At 47.6% G+C, this 17,107-nt stretch overlaps 2 long non-coding RNA genes across 2 annotated transcripts; one reads left to right on the top strand and one right to left on the bottom strand.

Moving 5' to 3' along the window:
• Positions 1-1,781: 1,781 nt before the first annotated feature.
• LOC100610303 (uncharacterized) lies at positions 1,782-3,815 on the bottom strand. Its single transcript, XR_127740.5, has 2 exons — positions 3,737-3,815; positions 1,782-3,165 (listed from the first exon to the last, which is right to left on the bottom strand). It is a non-coding gene; the product is annotated as an uncharacterized LOC100610303 (long non-coding RNA).
• A 65-nt stretch (positions 3,816-3,880) lies between these two features.
• LOC134810132 (uncharacterized) lies at positions 3,881-14,767 on the top strand. The gene is made up of 3 exons (XR_010157419.1): positions 3,881-6,108; positions 9,075-9,195; positions 14,488-14,767. It is a non-coding gene; the product is annotated as an uncharacterized LOC134810132 (long non-coding RNA).
• The last annotated feature ends 2,340 nt before the right edge of the window (positions 14,768-17,107 follow it).

The following is a 17,107-nucleotide window of genomic DNA, read 5'->3' as shown; positions in this document are numbered from 1 at the left end:
ACCTGACAGCTGTGAGCTGCTGGTGGTCATTGAAAGACCAGCATTAAGTTGACAGGCAGAAAGAAAACACAGTCCCGGGGGAAGAAAGGAATGAGATGGGAGTGCTCAGTGTGAACAGGAAATCAGAGCCAGGGATGACCAGTAAAATATAAGCCCTGGGGGAATCTAGAAACATCTGGGAAAGGGCCCAAGGCTTTTCCATAACATGTGGGCTGGGAGGCTCTCGGGAAGGACCCCAGACTGGTGAACTTGGGAATATGCAAGCTGAAGGCATCTGGGATACACGAGTGGGTGCACACATGCACATGCGCACACACGCACATGCACACACGCACACTCACACGCACACATGCACACACGCACATGCACACACGCACACTCACGCGCACATGCACACACGCACTCACACGCACACTCACGCACACGTGCACACATGCACACTCACACGCACACATGCACACATGCACACATGCACACTCACACGCACACATGCACACTCACACGCACACATGCAATGCACGCACGCACACTCACACGCACACCTGCACACACGCACATGCACACACGCACACTCACACGCACACATGCGCACACACGCACATGCACACTCACACGCACACATGCACACACGCACTCACACGCACATGCACACTCACACGCACACACGCACACGCACACACGCACACATGCACATGCACACACGCACACTCGCACACATGCACACACGCACACTCGCACGCACACATGCAACATGCACACTCACACGCACACATGCACACTCACATGCACACTCACACGCACACATGCACACACTGCAGATCCCGTAGAGTAGTGGTCCTCAACCTTGGCTGCACATTTGAATTGCCTGGGGCTTTAAAAAATGCCAGAGCCTACCCTCACCCCAATGCCACCAAACCAATGACATCAGAATCTGTGGGAATCAGACCCACACATCAGGTTTTCAAAGCTCCCAGGGCTGAGCAGCATTGTTCTACAGCCTGACAGCTCCAGCTGCCTGGAGAGCAGATGCCATTTACAGTCTCCTGCAACCAAAGACTCGCCTGAACCATCGTGCCCTTCCATCACACACCATACCCAGGCCTTCTCCCTTCCTTTCTCACCACCTCCCCTACCCGCTTCCCAACAGATCTCCTCCCACAGTCACAAGATAAGACACAGGCGCCCAGTGGAATTTAAGCCTGAGAGAAACCCCAAATAATTTTGTTTAATATAAGTATGAGCTGTGTAAAATTAGTAGATGTCATGCAACATACTCATACTAAAAGTTATTTGTGATTTCTCTAAAATTCAAATTTAACCAGGCATCCTGTGTTTTTAGTTGCTAAATCTGACAATCCTAGATAGAGACAACTTAAAAACAAATAGAAAGTGTCCTTCCTCGACAAGGGACAGAGATCTGGTACCACCACTAGCACCAGACCCAGAGTCAAAGCCCAGGGCTCCTGGGCTGAGGCCCCTGGGAGAATCAGCAAAGCTTTTCGCCTTCCCCACACGTGCTGTGGGCGCGCAGTACTGCAAGTTATCACCACCAGAGGGCGCACTCTGAGCAGGCGGGAGGAGCCCGCAGGGACAAGACCCCAGTCCACAGATGCTTAGAGAGACAGTGAGGGCGCAATCCCCAAAGGAGCATTAGTGTTCAACTGGTGGGGTCCAGGGACATTTCTTCCTCTTCTAAACTAAATGATCCCGAAGACACCTGAGATTCAATGAGAGAGAAGGGTGAGCCCAGGGTAGAATGGTAAGACTCAAAACCTGGCAGGTTTCTTTTACAGTGATTTATTGCTTTGATTTTTTAAAATTGCACAAATAAAATAGTCAGACCATTCAGAATTAAACGTGGAAGTCCTCCTTTTAATGTCCCCATTCACCTGCCTCGCATGTGTGTCATGGATCTTCCTAGATCTACTTCTACGCACGTGAGTGCGTGTGTGTGTGTGTGTCTGTGTGAGTGTGTGTGTGTATGTGTGTGTAATATGGGTTTGTTGGTTAAATTCTTTACACAAATCCCATCAGAATATGTATGTAGATAATTTCTAGAAATTTCTTTTTTCATCTAATAAATTTTGAGGAAGATCACTCTGTGACATAGGCAATATTAATTTCATTTACTCTTCACAATGACCCTATGAGGTAGGGGCTAGTGTTATCGTCCATTATACAGATGGAGAAACTGTGACACAGAAAGGCTAAGTGAGTTGCACAAGATCACACAGCAAGTAAGTGGCAAAGCTGGGATTGAAACCTAGGCTATCTGGCTTTGGAGCACGAATGCTTAATCACTCTTCTGCAATACTTGGCTTTAACCACTGCATCACAGTCTAGCCTAGAGATGGACCATAGTATATTTATAACCACTGCCCTTTTGATCCATATGCAGGCTGTGTCCAGGGTTCCACTAGTATAAAAAAGGATGCAGAGAAGAGCTTTGTGCAGCAGCCAGAGGGGTTCTTGCAGGGTAGTGGCCCAGCTGTGGAGTATGCACAGGTTACATTCCAACAAATACTGTTAGATTTTATTCCCAAGAGGTTGAAACTTTCCCATTCCCAGCAGTTGTGTTAGTGTGCCCATCCCCCTTGGTGCTATCGAGGGCATGCAGGCAGAAGGAACAGCCTGTGGAGAGGGGCGTGGATATGGTTTGGGGAATGGCAAGAAGTCCAATGAGGCTGAAGGTTGGGTTGTAGTTGCTGGTTGTGAATGTAATCTATTTTATGCTCTGCAAATTTGATACACGATACCACGATATTTCATTGTAGTTTTTGTTTGCATTTCCCCAATTACCAGGAAACAATATCATCTTTTTGTGTGTTTATGAGCCATTTGTGTTTTTTCTTCTGTAAACTTTATGTTCATATTTTTACACTTTCCCAATGGGATGTTTATCTTCTTGGTTTGTAGGTGCTCTAGTATTATGGGATGTTAGTCTTTTGTCAGTTACGTTTGCACGAATATTATCTCATGGCGTGTTGCTCTTACAAACTCAAGTTTTTAGATAGTAACCTGGATTGTCAAATGCGACAAGACGGTTTCTCAGTCACAGCTGTGGAATGTGTAACGAGACAACCTCTCTGAAGGGCAGCTTGGTAATAGATACCAAATGTGCTTTAAATCGTGTACACCTGCTGATGCTGGTATTCTATATCCATCCTAAGGAAAGATCAGGGATATAGACAGCAAGTTAGCTCTGAAGATGGTCATTCCAGTTTTGTTAATGATGTAACAATTTGAGAACCTTTACATGTCCAGTAATAGCACATTGGAAAAATCAATTACATCTTAATCATTGGCAGGAATATAATGTTACCATGAAAAAAGATGCAATAAAACTGTGTTTTTGACTGTACTAGTAAATGAAAAAATTGATAGCATGAAAGATTTTGTCCAGTATTATTCCATTTTTGTAAAAATGTTTAAAGTTCAGGCTGATAAGATACACCCCAAAATGCTGATAATGATTTTTCTCTGCATGGAGCTATTATGGGGTAATCTTTACTGTCTTATTTTTGCTACTCTAATTTTTTTTAATTTCTACAAATAATATTAATTACTTTTATAATAATATATATTTTTAAAATTATACATACATATGTATATATATGTGTGCACATATATATATATACACACACACACGTATGCATATATTTATACCTAATTTTTTCTTTTGACTATTGGTGGTAGATAGCTCCCAGATGATCCACAGGCCCTCAGTGAAACTTACCTCCTGTTATTCATGCTTTTGTGTCCTCTTTTCTCAAACTGAATCAGAGCTGGTCAGTGTTACCAGTAGAATACTGCAGAAGTGATGGTGTGTCACATCCAAGGCTAAGTCATGAGGGCATTGTGACTTCAACCTTTGCTCTTGGATCACTTGCCCTGGGGAAGCAGCTACCATGTTGTGAGGCTGCTCAAGTAGCCTTGTGGAGAGGTCCACATGGAGAGAAAACAAGGCCTTTGCCGCAGCCGGCACCAACTTGCCAACCATCTGAGTCAGCCACCTTGGAAGTGGATCCTCCAGCCTCAGTCCAGCCTTCAGATGACCACTGTCCCAGCTCATGTCTAGACTGCAACCTCATGAGAGACCTGGAGCCAGAACACCCAGCTAAGCTGTTCCTGAATTCCCGACTCACAGAGACTGTGAAAGATAATATATGTTTGTGTCTGTTTTAAGTCACTAAGTTTTGGCTGTTGCCTAACAGTAGATAGCTGATATAAAGCTTACTTAGTACCAGAAGTGGGGTGCTGATGGAACATAAACCTACCAATGTGGGAGCATCTTTGGAACTGAGCAGAGGGCAGAAGCTGAAAGGACTTTGAAGAAAGTGTCAGAGAAAGCCTAAAGGGCACTGGAGAAGCCAGTAGTGGGAGGAGAATGTTAGTGAGGGTTTATAGGAAAGTGAGAACAATGCATTGGAGACTGGAAGAAAGGTGATTCTTGTTATGGAGAGGCAGAAATTAAGCAACACTGCAACAAGATGGAAAGCTCATAAATTGAATGATCTAGCTAAGGAGACTTTTAGGCAAGCCCAGATATTGGGCTCTTCCACTAAGAGTATCTTGCTACAAATATAAAAGAACCAGAAAATGCAGCCCTGCCCTTGGCCTCTGGGCACCATCTCACTCTGTAGCATGAACTGTGCCCACTGGCCTCCTTGCAAGTGACTGATGTAGAAGGTGGAGAGTTGTCATGCTTGCTGGTTCCCAGGATGGTTCTCAGAAAGCTTGGAACTGAGGTGGAATCATGTTCATGTTCCTCCCAGAGTATAGAGCAGTTAGACTCTCGGTACATTTCTGGAGAGAGATGGGGGTGAAGAGTGCTCAAGGGAAGAATTGAATCAATGCTCCCAGCACTCCACCCTGCCCATGGGAAGTCAGGTTGCAGAGAGGCTAACCTGAAAACTCAGTCACAATGCTCCCTGGATCTGATCATATTTAGGGTATACTTTGGGGTGCCTGGGCCCCTCAGCAGGTGGGTCTGGACAGAGGCTGCACACTGCAGGTTCCTCCCATGTTTTTCTTCCTAAGGATGGAACCACTCACATGCATGATACTCACACACATGACACTCACACGCAGGCCGTCTCTCCTTGGGATACCTGATGGTCTGAGCTTTAAAGTAATTTACCTTTATTTACCTGTAATGAATATTCATCCTGCTTTCTTCTTGTCCAGTGCTTCAAACATCTTCTTTTCTTTGGGGAGCTCCTGCCTCCTCAGTCCCTGACTGTCTAGAGGAGCCAGAAACTCTATTTCTCAGACAGGAGGGTGCAGGCATGTGACCAAACTCACCATATAGATGTACCTGCACCAGACTCAGATTCAGAGCCAGGGGCTCCAGGATGAAGCAAGTTCCCATGGGCTCCACCCTGGCGGGGAGGCGACATTGGAAGCCCCTTTGCAGTTGCCCTACTCAGGGCAGGCTGCCGTGTTGTTTCCTGGAGCTGCTCTGCAGTAGGTGGCACATTTGGGCCATATTCTAGAGCCCAGTTCCCAGGTCGTTCAAAAGATGCTGGGGCCCCCAAGTAGCCAGTGATAAATCCCATTTCTGCTTAAACTCAATACAAGTGGTTTCTGTTGTTTGCAACCAAGCCTGCCTGAGGCCTTCTACTGGCGCTGCACCTTTGCAAGGTGGACATTTGGTGTGATATATAACAGCAACTTTGGGATGAATTCCACTCTACCAGACACAGCTGGGAGCAGAACAATCCCAGATACCTCTTCGGGTAAATGGACCCCTAACTAGGGCAATGCATTTTTTAATGTGCTTTTTAAATCACTTGGAATGCCCTGACCTCCCCACCTCCTCCTCTGTCCCACTCGGGTCCACCCTCCACATCACGGCCAGTGTGATCTTTCTCCACAATGATCTGGTGGTGCTACTCCCCATGTGACACCTGCGCTGGGTGTCTCTGTCCCCACCCCATCTTCCTCCTCCCTGCTGTGCCCACCCAGCCATGCCATGGGGACCATCACTCTTGCTCTCTGGCTTCAAGTGGGGTTTGGCCAATGGGAGCACGGGCAGGCCCTCAGAGGGCAGGAAGAATGGACTTGGACATCTGTTACCTCCGCTCCTTCCCTGCCAGGTTACCACAGGTAGGCTGCGTCCCTTTACTGCAGACTCATATGTGCCTTCTCCACACAGCCACCCTCTCTGGGTTCTGATAGCCACTCCCTGGCTTCCTCTCTTCGGGTCTAGGGGTAGACACAGCTCCCCAAAGAGACAGTAGCACCTCATAGCTGTGTCAGTCCCAGGCATGCTCCATGCCCTGCTGGCTTCCCTAACCCCGTCCACCCCTTTGCAGACAGCGTCTTTATCAACCCACACTTCAGTTACCCATCTGAGTGTGTCATCTGTGTCGTGTTGGGGCCCTGGCTGAGACAACAGCCTTCACTCAATGTTTAGGTTTTGTGCAAGACCCACTTCCTTCAGGACTAAGCTGAGATTTCAAGACCCTATGAGATCTGGCCCCTGCCAGCCTTTCCTGCTCATCTGTCCTTCCCTGACTATGCCAGGCTTTCTCCCTCCCTGCCTTTGCAACTCCACCAAGGCCCTCACCCAGGAGCACCCTCACTCTTCTTGCCTGCCGCTGCAGAGATGTCTGCTCTAGGCAGCTGTGCAGGCCAACTAATGCCCACCACAAAGATGTCCATGTCCCAATCCCTGGAACCCAGGAATGCTACCTTCTATGACAAAAGGCACTTTGCAGGTGTGGGTAAGGATGTGGAGATGGCAAGATTGTCCTGGATTATCCAGATGGGCCTTAAATGTCATCACAAGTGTCTGTAATGAGGGAGGCTGACGGGCATTTGAGTGCAGCAGGGAAGGCCGTGTGATGTTGGGTGCAGAGGTTGCAGGGGTGCATTTTGAAGAAGGAGAAGGGGGCTGCAGGCAAGGATGCAGGCAGCCTCCCAAAGCTGAACAGGGCCAGGAAGCAATTCTCCCCTGGAGCCTCCGGAAGAGACCAGCTCAGATGACACCTATAGCCAGGGAAACTGATTTCACACTTACGACATTCAGTGTCATAAGAGAATACATTTATGTTGTTTTAAGCCACTAAGGTAGTGGTAATCTGTTACAACAGCCATGAGAAACTAATCAGATGCCTTTCCCAATCCCAGACAAGGCAGGCGGACCCCTCTGAGTTTCTGCCACCCGTACTCACTCTGAGTGGCACCTGTCAATCTGTATCAGACCTGCAGTTTACCTGTTGATCTTGCCACCAGATCCCGAGGCAGGGGTTGTGCCTTTTCATGTCTGTTTCACCAGCACCTGCAGAGAGCCCAGCACGTGGTGTGGCATAAATGAAAAGTTGAAGGACAAATTGCATACTTGGCATTGTCACTCACCAACTGAAATTCCACAAAGCAGGGATGCTCACTTATGATTTTCAGGAATCTAATAAACTCTTCCTGGTGACCCATCAGACACCAAAGTGGGCTCCTTGGACACTGGTTGTCGGTTTTCTACGATGCTCCACTGGGACTGAGTCAGAGCTGGACTCCTGTCCTCTTGTGACCGAATTAATTCCTCTGATACAGCCCCCATCCTCAGGGTCCCAGGGAGTGTGAATTTTGGGAAGTGTCTCATATAGCATGGAAAGTGGAGCAAAGGGCCTGGGCGTGTACACACCACCGCTTTCTTTTCTCTCTGCCCCATTTTCTCCTTTCTATCCCCCCTCCCCCCCCACATTCAGGGACAGGGACTGCAGCTTTGTCCCTGCCCAGAGCTCCCCTATCACGCGCTGGCTGAGGCTGCAGGGTGTGCAGCCTTCTCTGCACGCTTTGCCCTCTCGGTCCCAGCATGGGGACTGGGCAGGAGGCCCACAGCTGCTCAAGGGGCTGGGGGAAACTCACACAGCGGCTCTTCCGCCCTCCCTGCACTCCTTTTCTGAACACTTCTTCTGCCCATCCCCCCTCTCCTGTCATGCGAGTGCCCAGTTCTGCCACCCCACTCAACTCCAGAGACCTCAGCCAACACTTCCACCAAGAATGGGGTTGGGACCTGCAGGGCTACCCCTTAAGGCCCTCTGGTCCAGCCCCCACACCCATAGGTCACCAGAGGACTTAACGGCTTCAACCTCTTCCCTCCGCAGGGCTCCTCACTGAGCTTCCAGCAGGGCCGCCCTCTCCTGTCCCTTGCACTAGCCTGGGAAGTCTTTGAGCACAGCCATCAGCAACTTCCTCTTCATGTTCCCAGGGCCTGGAAAGGGGCCTTGCATATCAATTTGCTGAAATGTATCAGGGTAGGGGCTGGGGGCACGGTTCAACTCTTAGCAAGGCAGCTGGGGGACCTGAGGTCACAGGGCAGGAGGCGTCCTCACGCTGAGTTTCTGTTTCCTTCTGTGTAGAATATGGCTAGGGAGGAGTCCTGCTTCGAAGGATTGAGAAGAGATTGAAATAAGAGCTCCCAAGGCAAATTGAGAAGTGGGGAATGTGCTTCCATTGAGAAAAATGAAAGACAGACCCTATCGGCACCTCCCCGATGATTGAAAGAGAAACCTCTGGGCAAGGCAGAGGAGAGACATTTGTGCTTTCATAGTTTGTAGCGGGAATCAGCCAAAAAAATGCTAAAAAGGATGGTATTACTGAGACAATTGGTGAAATTTGAAGAAGGTCTGCAGATGAGATAATACTATTGCATCCATGTTAATTTTCCTGATTTGAACAACTGTACTGGATTATGGAAGATAATGACTTGTTTTTAGGAAAGACCCATGGAACTATTATAAGGGGGCATTATATTTCAAATGGCTCAGATCTTAAAAGTATGTATTTAGAGACAGAGCCAAAATTATAAAGCAAATGTGGCAAATTGTTAACAACTGAGGAATCCTGCTAAAAGCTGTGTATTAATAGAAGGTTTTTGTGCCATCCTTGCAACTTTTCAACTAAGTTTGAAATTGTTTCAAAATGAAAGTTTTCAAAAACACTTAAAAACATTTGCAATATGTTCATTCATACTGTTTGAATCTTGTTCGGTGAGAATACATTCATGCGTTAATAGAGTGTTGCGTGTTTTTTTGTCTGTCTGTCTGTTTGTTTGTTTGTTTGTTCTCAAGACGGAGTCTTGCTCTGTCTCCCAGCTGGACTGAAATGGCGTGATCTCGGCTCACTGCAACCTCTGCCTCTCGGGTTCAAGCGATTCTCCTGCCTCAGCCTCCTGAGCAGCTGGGATTACAGGTACGCCACCACGACCAGCTAATTTTTTGTATTTTTATTAGAGACGGCGTTTCACCATGTTGGCCAGGCTGGTCTCGAACTCCTGACCTTGTGATCCGCCCACCTCAGCCTCCCAAAGTGCTGGGATTACAGTCGTGAGTCACCGCGCCCAGCTGAGTGTTGCGTATTTTTAATGATTGAACTGACACAGCGTGTTGGTTAATTGTATGTGTCAACTTGATTGGGCTCAGGGATGCTCAGGAGCTGGCAACGCGGGAATACATCCAGCATTAAAATAAATGCAATTAAAAGTAAAAAAACAAAAACCCCACATTATTTCTAGGTGTGTCTGTGAGGGTGTTTCTGGAAGGGGTTAGCGTGCATCCGTGGACTGACTGAGTCAAGATCGCCCTTCCTAGTGTGGCGGGGCGTCCTGCAATCTGCTGAGGGCCTGAAGAGAACAAAAGGCAGAGGAAGGGTGAATGCCACTCTTTCTGCTTGAGCTGGGCCGTCGGCTCCTCTGGTTCTCGGCCTTTGGGCTTGGACTGACCTACTCCACTGGCTTCCCTGATGCCCTACTTGCAAACCGCAGGTCGTGGGACTTCACAGTATCCTCAATCATGTGAGCCCATTTCTGATAACAAACCTCTTTCTGTCCATCTATACCTGGCCTATTGGCCTGCAGAGCCCCGAGTAATCTACATAGTAGGCGAAACCTTGCTGGCTGAAAATCACAAACTGTTAAATATTATTATATTTGTCATTCTACTTATTAATATGGTTGTTATAATTATTGTTGTTGACATTGTCAGTAGTTTGAGGGGTGACTGGCAAGGGGTGGGTTGTCTTCGTGGTGGCCGGGCAGTTCATTTTCTCGCCTCTGCATTCTGGATCCCGGCCCCAGGGCTGCTCCCGGCAGGAGCCATGGCCCAAGGAACTCTCGACGGTCCGCAGCTGGAGTTCGGCAGTGACCCTTTTTCTCCACTAGAGGGCGCGCGCGACGCCTCGTCCATGCCGCCGGGCTCCACGGAGCCTGAGCTGCGGGCGCTGAGCCGCGGGAAATCCACAGACCCGGGCTGCAGGGAACCTGGCAACTGCAAATGAAGACAATCTGGGGTCTCTGGGACCCAACTCAGTTCTCTGCTCCGTTTTATTCCCCCGCATAGTTGGCTGTTAGCTTGAGGATGGCATTGAAAATGCATACAATTCAATAATTACTTCCAGACTGGATCTGAGGAAGCCCAGTTAAGTTAACCAATGCAGACCGCGGACTCCACACCATCAAGGATGGCTGCCCAGAGGTGGCAATGGGCAGCCCATGGGCCAGATTTTGCCCCCAGATATCCTTTGTTCAGCCTTCATGGTGTCTGAAAAACAGAACGCAGAGAGTTTAGCACTGAGTTTTTTAAACTTGGGAGAGTTCCCATAACACCCAGATTCCTGTTGGGTTTTTTCTTACAAAATAAGGTAAAAGACACCCACATCCCCCCCATGACAACACCTCCCTCTCTCTAGAGCTGTGGAGCCAGCCATTGCTCCCCTTGGACTGGGCATACACTCTCCCGCTCACCACAGTCCTCACCCTGGCACCACCTCACTGGGTTATGTCTCCTGCCTGGCCCTGCAGGCATCTGGCTTTGCCACCTAGACCACAGGAAAACCTAAATTATCCAGATGCCCTGAGAATGGGCCAGTTCCCATCAATTACATTTTCTGGTCAACTGCCATTTTTAAGAAAAAATCCTTGAGATTGCAAGGCTTTCTGGGAATAAATTTTTTAAAAATTATGTAAAATGTTGCCTGCCTCCCTGTCATCATTACAACCACTGTGGAAAAGGAGGCATACGCTTGAGGCTGTGTGACCTTAAACAATCACCCAACCTTTCTGTGCCTGTTCTCTTGCTTGTAAAATGAGGACTTTAATAGCCTCATCAAATGCTTTGAGAATGAGGAAGACACTCCATGTCAAAGCACTTAGCAGAGCCCCTGGCACATAGCAAGAGCCAAATAAGCATTTACTATTATTAGTAGTAATTACAGGTTGAGCATCCCTAATCTGAAAATCCAAAGCCTGAAACACTTCAGGTCCCAAGCCTTTCAGATAAGGTATACTCAGCCTGTATTAATCACATAGGGTAGCTGAGTACACGGGGAAACTAGGCCATAGTTCTTAAACTTGGGTGCATATCAGAGTCACCTGAAGGTCATGTGGGCACAGAGATTGCTGGGCCCACCTCAGAGTTTCTGATTCGGCAGGTGTGGACTGAAGCCTGAGAATGTGCATTTTTATCAAGTGCACAGGTGGCTGTTGATATGCTATTTGCATGAGCACACTGACTGTCTTAGTCCATGTTGTATTGCTGTAGAGTGATACCTGAGCCTGGGTATTTACCAAGAAAAAAGCTTTCTTCGGCTCATGATTCTGATGTCTGGAGAAGTTCACAGTTGGGCATCTGCATCTGGGGAGGGCCACGGGCTCCTTCCATTCATGGCGGAAGGTGAAGGGGAGTTGGTATGCAGAGAAAACGTAGTGAGAGAGGAAGTGAGTGGGGAGCCAGATGCCAGGCTCTTTAACAACCAGTTCTAGAAGGAATTAGCCAAGCAAGAATTCACTCCAAGGGAGGGCATTCATCTATTCAAGAGGGATCTGCCCCCATGACCTAAACTCCTCCCATTCACCCCACCTCCAATATTGGGGATCAAATTTCAACATGGGGTCTGGAGGGGACAGACATCCAAACCATGGCACTTACTAATTTCAAAAGTGTACCTACACATTGACTTGATTATCTGCAAAAAAGTCAAGGTAAGTATTTAAAGAATAGACTTGTATAAAGTACTTAGTACAGTGTCTAGCAAATAAGTGTTATAATTATTATTCATAAAATTGGGGATAATCAGGAAAATCTAAAAACTAAAACTAAAGAGAAGGTTGTAGGGAGAAGCAGCCTTGGGCTTTTGGGCTAAGCGGTTGCAGGGGTCACCCTGTTTTAATCCCCTCTACAAGCCTATGGAGGAAGAACATGTAGGGAAAAGAGTTCTCAGAAATGAAGAGCCCGTGCTAGGTTGCCCAGGTATGAGGTACCAGTGACCTCCCCAAACCCAGGTCTTTCTGCCTACATAGGGGCTGAGGTCTTCCCACTCCTCCATGTTCGTCTGAGCTATGGCTAATTTGAGTTTCAACACTTGATCTGGAAGTTCCTCTGTCTGGAGTATTCTACAAAAGGCCTGCATGCCCTGGGGTCCAAGAGCAGAATTCAGGGGCATGATGCAGTCACGGAAGGATGGCCGTGAGGGCCTCATGGGACAGGAAGGAAAGGAGGTGTGCAGGAGAGCCAAGGCCGCAGGAGGCATGTCACGAAGGAAGGCGACTGGGCCAGGAGCTGCACAACTGCAGCTGACCCTGTTCTGGGGCAGGTTCCCCGCATCACGTGTGTCCCTGACCCGCCCCAGCCCTTCACCTCCAGGGTTAGCGGAGGGCAGAGGCTGAATGGGCAAATAACCCCAAGTCATCCCCAAATCTAAATGGACCCAGGGTTTTGGAGGAGCTCATCCTAGACCCCCAAAGGCTCAAGCCTATTTCCAGGGACCGCAGGATCGGATGTGCCCCAGGTTTGTTCTGCCGCCTGGCCAAGGATGGGTGTTCACAGCAGGTAAAAACAGAGCCTGGGTGTCACACACCATGCAAGGGTCCCTCACAGCATGTGATGCAGCCAGCATGAGAAGAGAAGTGGGCTGCCCTTGGCCGAGATGACCCTCCCCACGGGGCCACGTTCCAACCAGAGATTCAAGACGTCTAACAACTTGGAATTTGAACCTGGCCTTCCCGATGGTTGGAAAGGCACATTTGTTAAGGGAGCCCTTAAGACCTATTTTACTTAACAGCTGTTAGCTCGATTTGAACTCTGAACTGTTGAGACCTGTGATATGTGGTCCCCTCTTTGTACTCCTGCCCGTGCCCTGCATTTGCAGGGACAGAGCTTCCCACCAGCACCAAGAACACTGCTGGCATTCAGATATTCAGAAGATATTCACCGAACAGAGGAACTTGGGGGGCCGGGGTTGGGGGATGGAGGGGCTGGGGCTGGTGGCTGTGAAGTGCAGGGTTTCTGCCCAGGGTCATGAAAATGTTCTAGAGTTGATTCTGATGATGGCTGTGCAGCTCTGAATACACTAAAGGTCACCGAATTGTACACTTTAAGGGGGTGAATTGTATGGTATGTGAATGAGAGCCCAATAAATTATTAACAAAACACGACAACTCCAGAAGCCTCAGAAGTGTGCTGCCACACCATGATAGCGCCATTTAATGTCCAGTGCTGCATGCGATTCCTCCTGTCACATATACCTCTGATCCTTGTGACAGCTCTGTGATGCAGGTACTCTCCTCTTCACCTTTTAAAAGGGGGATCTGAGGCCCACGGTGCTGGCTGACTTGCCCAGGCTTGCCCAGGAAGCTCAGCAGCGGGGCTAGATCCAACCCAAGTACCTGTGGCAACATGCTGCCTCATGGGGACATCTGGATGGGAAGGTCGTCCCCATGCTCAGCCAGGAAGAAGCCAGATGGTGAATTTTCATGAAGCTCCAGAATGTCTCAACCCCACAGGAGGAAGGCTGTCATCTTTACATCCCATTTATATCCATGGTTTTGCATTGATTAAATTTACAGATAGAATTCTGTAACGAGGCTACTGCCCTGGGGAGAGTCCGGAGTATCCTGGGAAAGTGCTCAGTGGCCTGACTGTCAGCCCTCTGGGAAGATGTTTACCTGGTGCCTGGGTGGGATGGCTGGGACACAGGTGTGCTTGTCACGTGGCAGTGAACCAGCATTCACACCAGACCCTCATTGCTAAGGAGTGGGGAGCCCCCTGAGCAGGTGCATCTGAGGATGCTGTCTGTTTGGATCTGGCTGGATCCTCTTTCTCTTCCAGCATCCAGATTCAACTGAACCTAACGTTCTTCCCTCTACCCCCTCCCTGGGTTTTCCAGAGCTCTTGCTGCTAATTGTAGAGGATTCTGGGCATCAACAGTGTCTCCTTGTGCTCATTTTAAAATCACAGAGTACTCAACTATCGATTTCTAAATAAGCTCCATTTTCCTGCAATAGTCTTTGCAAAATGCCTGCCCAGATCTATTATAATTGCCTGGAAGGCTACGTTTCTGTATTTGCAAGGCCCTGTTGCTCTTGTACCCTCCCTGAGATCTCCTGAAAATTACTCCAGTTTCTCATTAAGTATGATCAAGGATGCTCCTTTAAACAAGAATAGCCAGTAAAGCGTCCCGTTGCCCTTTCCTCCTTCCTCCATTCTACAGCCAGGAATGCATAAGAGACAGCTGGAGCTCTAGCAGCCATGTTGAGCCATGAGGCAAACTAGAGGATGGAAGCAAAGGCTAAGCCTGGTGAAGCAGAAATCATGGAGGAACACGATGCCCCAGTGACCATGGAGCCATGACACCAGCCCTGGACTAACTACTTGTAGAACCGTTTTAAATGAGAGAAAAATCAGCACAATTGTGTACATCTGCTGCTCTTTTAGGCACTGCAATTTGTTTTGCTTGTTTTTAAACCTCTCATAAATGGAATCACGCTGTGTGCCCTTTTTTGTGTCTGGCTTCTTTCACTCATTTTCATGTTTGTGGATTCTTCATGTTGCTGCGTATAGTTCTTGATGGACACATGGGTTGTGTCCAGCTTGAAGTTATTATAAACAATGCTGCCTTGAACATTTTCACATGTTTCTTGATGCACAGATGTACACATTTCTTCTGGGAATATACCTAAGAATAAATAGCCAGATCATGGGACAGGCATAGGTGCAACCTTAGTAGATACTGCAAAGAATTTTCCAAAGTTTAATCATTTGACATTCCCACTTGCACAATATGAGAATTCCCATTGCTCCACTTCCTCGCCAACACTTAGTATTATTTGCCTGTTTTATTTTAGCCATTTTGGAAACTATGCTGTGGTATCACCTTATGGTCATTGGCCATTCAGATATCAACCTTTGCAACGGGCCTACTCAAGTCTTCTGGCCAGTTCTCTATTGAGTTGTAGGCTTTTTCTCTTACTAATTTGTAGCTCTCTTCTGGCTATGACTTCTTTGATGAATATATGGTTTGCAAATACTTTCTCTCATTCTGTGACTTGTCTTTTCACTCTCATAAGAGTGTCATTTGATGGGTCAATTTTCAAGTAATAAAATCCATCAACCATTTCTTTATGGTTAATAAGTTTTAGTCCTGTCTAAGTCATCTTTGCCTACTCCTTTGTGTCTTTCTAGAAACGTTGCAAATATTATAATTTTACCTTTCGTATTTTGATTTGCAATCCATCTCCCAGATACTTTTGAATGATCCATCGGACACCCATGTAGGTGAGAAACCTGTTTATAATTGTCTGACTAGAGTCCAACTCAGCCTTACACATAAACACCAAGTCGTTTTTGCACTGTTTAATACACACTGAGTTTCCCAGAATGTAACTCCTGTGTAAATTTAGAGAAGATCACATTTTGTTTTATTTGGAACTTTACCAAGATTTGAATCACCATTTCAGAAAAAATACCACTGACAAGGAAGCTGCCCGAGGCACATGAGTCCCCAATAACATGCCTGTGCCCGGCCGCATCCTAGGGAATTCTGTGCTTTATGTGCACACACACTTCACTGGCTCTCAAACTGTTAACTATTAAGGAAAAGACGCAACAATCTTCAACTGATTTGTGTCTAACTTCTCTTCAATCCCAACACATTCTTTGTAACTTGGAGCATGTATCTGATCACTTCAAATATACCCTCTCAGGTGGTCCTGCCCAGTGCCTAGGTATTGGCACACATATTATTTTATGATAAATCACCTTACTTTAATGTCTCTTTCCTATTACAACCTGGGAATTATATGAATTTGGGAAGGGATTATATGTATAAATACATTTTATTTAGTGGCAAGATGGTAAGGGGATTTTACAAAATATTTGCTATATGAAGGAGCCACGTGGTCCATGTCATCGGCTTTGCCCAGAGGGCCTCACATTCCAAGTCAAATGAGCACATGGAGGTGTTTTCCTAGCCACGAGAGTAGTTCTTTTCCAAAGTGGAGTTCCCCTGGGGCCAACAGTATTTCTTCTCATTAAATTTGTCTCCCACAACCCCAGGACAAAAAACAGGTGAGTGCTCAAAGCCACTTTTCCTGGGTCCCCCATCTACCTGCCTGAAATCACAGGTGGGCCTGCTCTGCTTCTTCATTGGGTTTAGTTTCACAGTTACAAAGGTCTGAGATCAAGTCCCAGCTCTGCCTCAATCTAGCCATGTGGCTTTGGGTGGTGTGTCAACCCTTTGCCAGCCCATAGCATACACTTATTAAATGAGTCAAAGAAAACATATATGGCATAGTTATGAAAGTCACAAGGTAGGAACAAGCGCAGATGTGTGCTGAGTGCTTCCTGTAAGCCAACTCCTGCACCAGTGCCTCAGAAGGAGAATCTACTTCACCCTCACAACTCTGCCATGAGTGCAGGGACCACGATTCATCCCCATTTTACAGATGAGGAAAGCAGAGGCACAGAGAGGATCAGTAAACTGCCCCGGGCTACACAGTTGGTAAATGGCACAGCGAGAGGCGAACCCAGGCAATCTGACTATCTCCCATTAAATGATAGCTTGGCCCAGGCGTGGTGGCTCATGCCTGTAATCCCAGCACTTTGGGAGGCCGAGGCGGGTGGATCACTTGAAGTCAGGAGTTCAAGATCAGTCTGGCCAACGTGGTGAAACCCCGTCTCTACTACAAATACAAAAATTAGCTGGGTGTGGTGGTGGGTGCCTGTAATCCCAGCTACTTAGGAGGCTGAGGCAGGAGAATCGCTTGAACCCAGGAGATGGAGGTTGCAGTGAGCCAAGATCACGTCATTGCACTCCAGCCTGAGCGACAAGA

Source organism: Pan troglodytes, chromosome 4, assembly GCF_028858775.2.
Source record: "Pan troglodytes isolate AG18354 chromosome 4, NHGRI_mPanTro3-v2.0_pri, whole genome shotgun sequence".
Taxonomy (NCBI): Eukaryota; Metazoa; Chordata; class Mammalia; order Primates; family Hominidae; genus Pan; species Pan troglodytes.
This window is presented reverse-complemented; position numbering and strand designations above follow the sequence as displayed.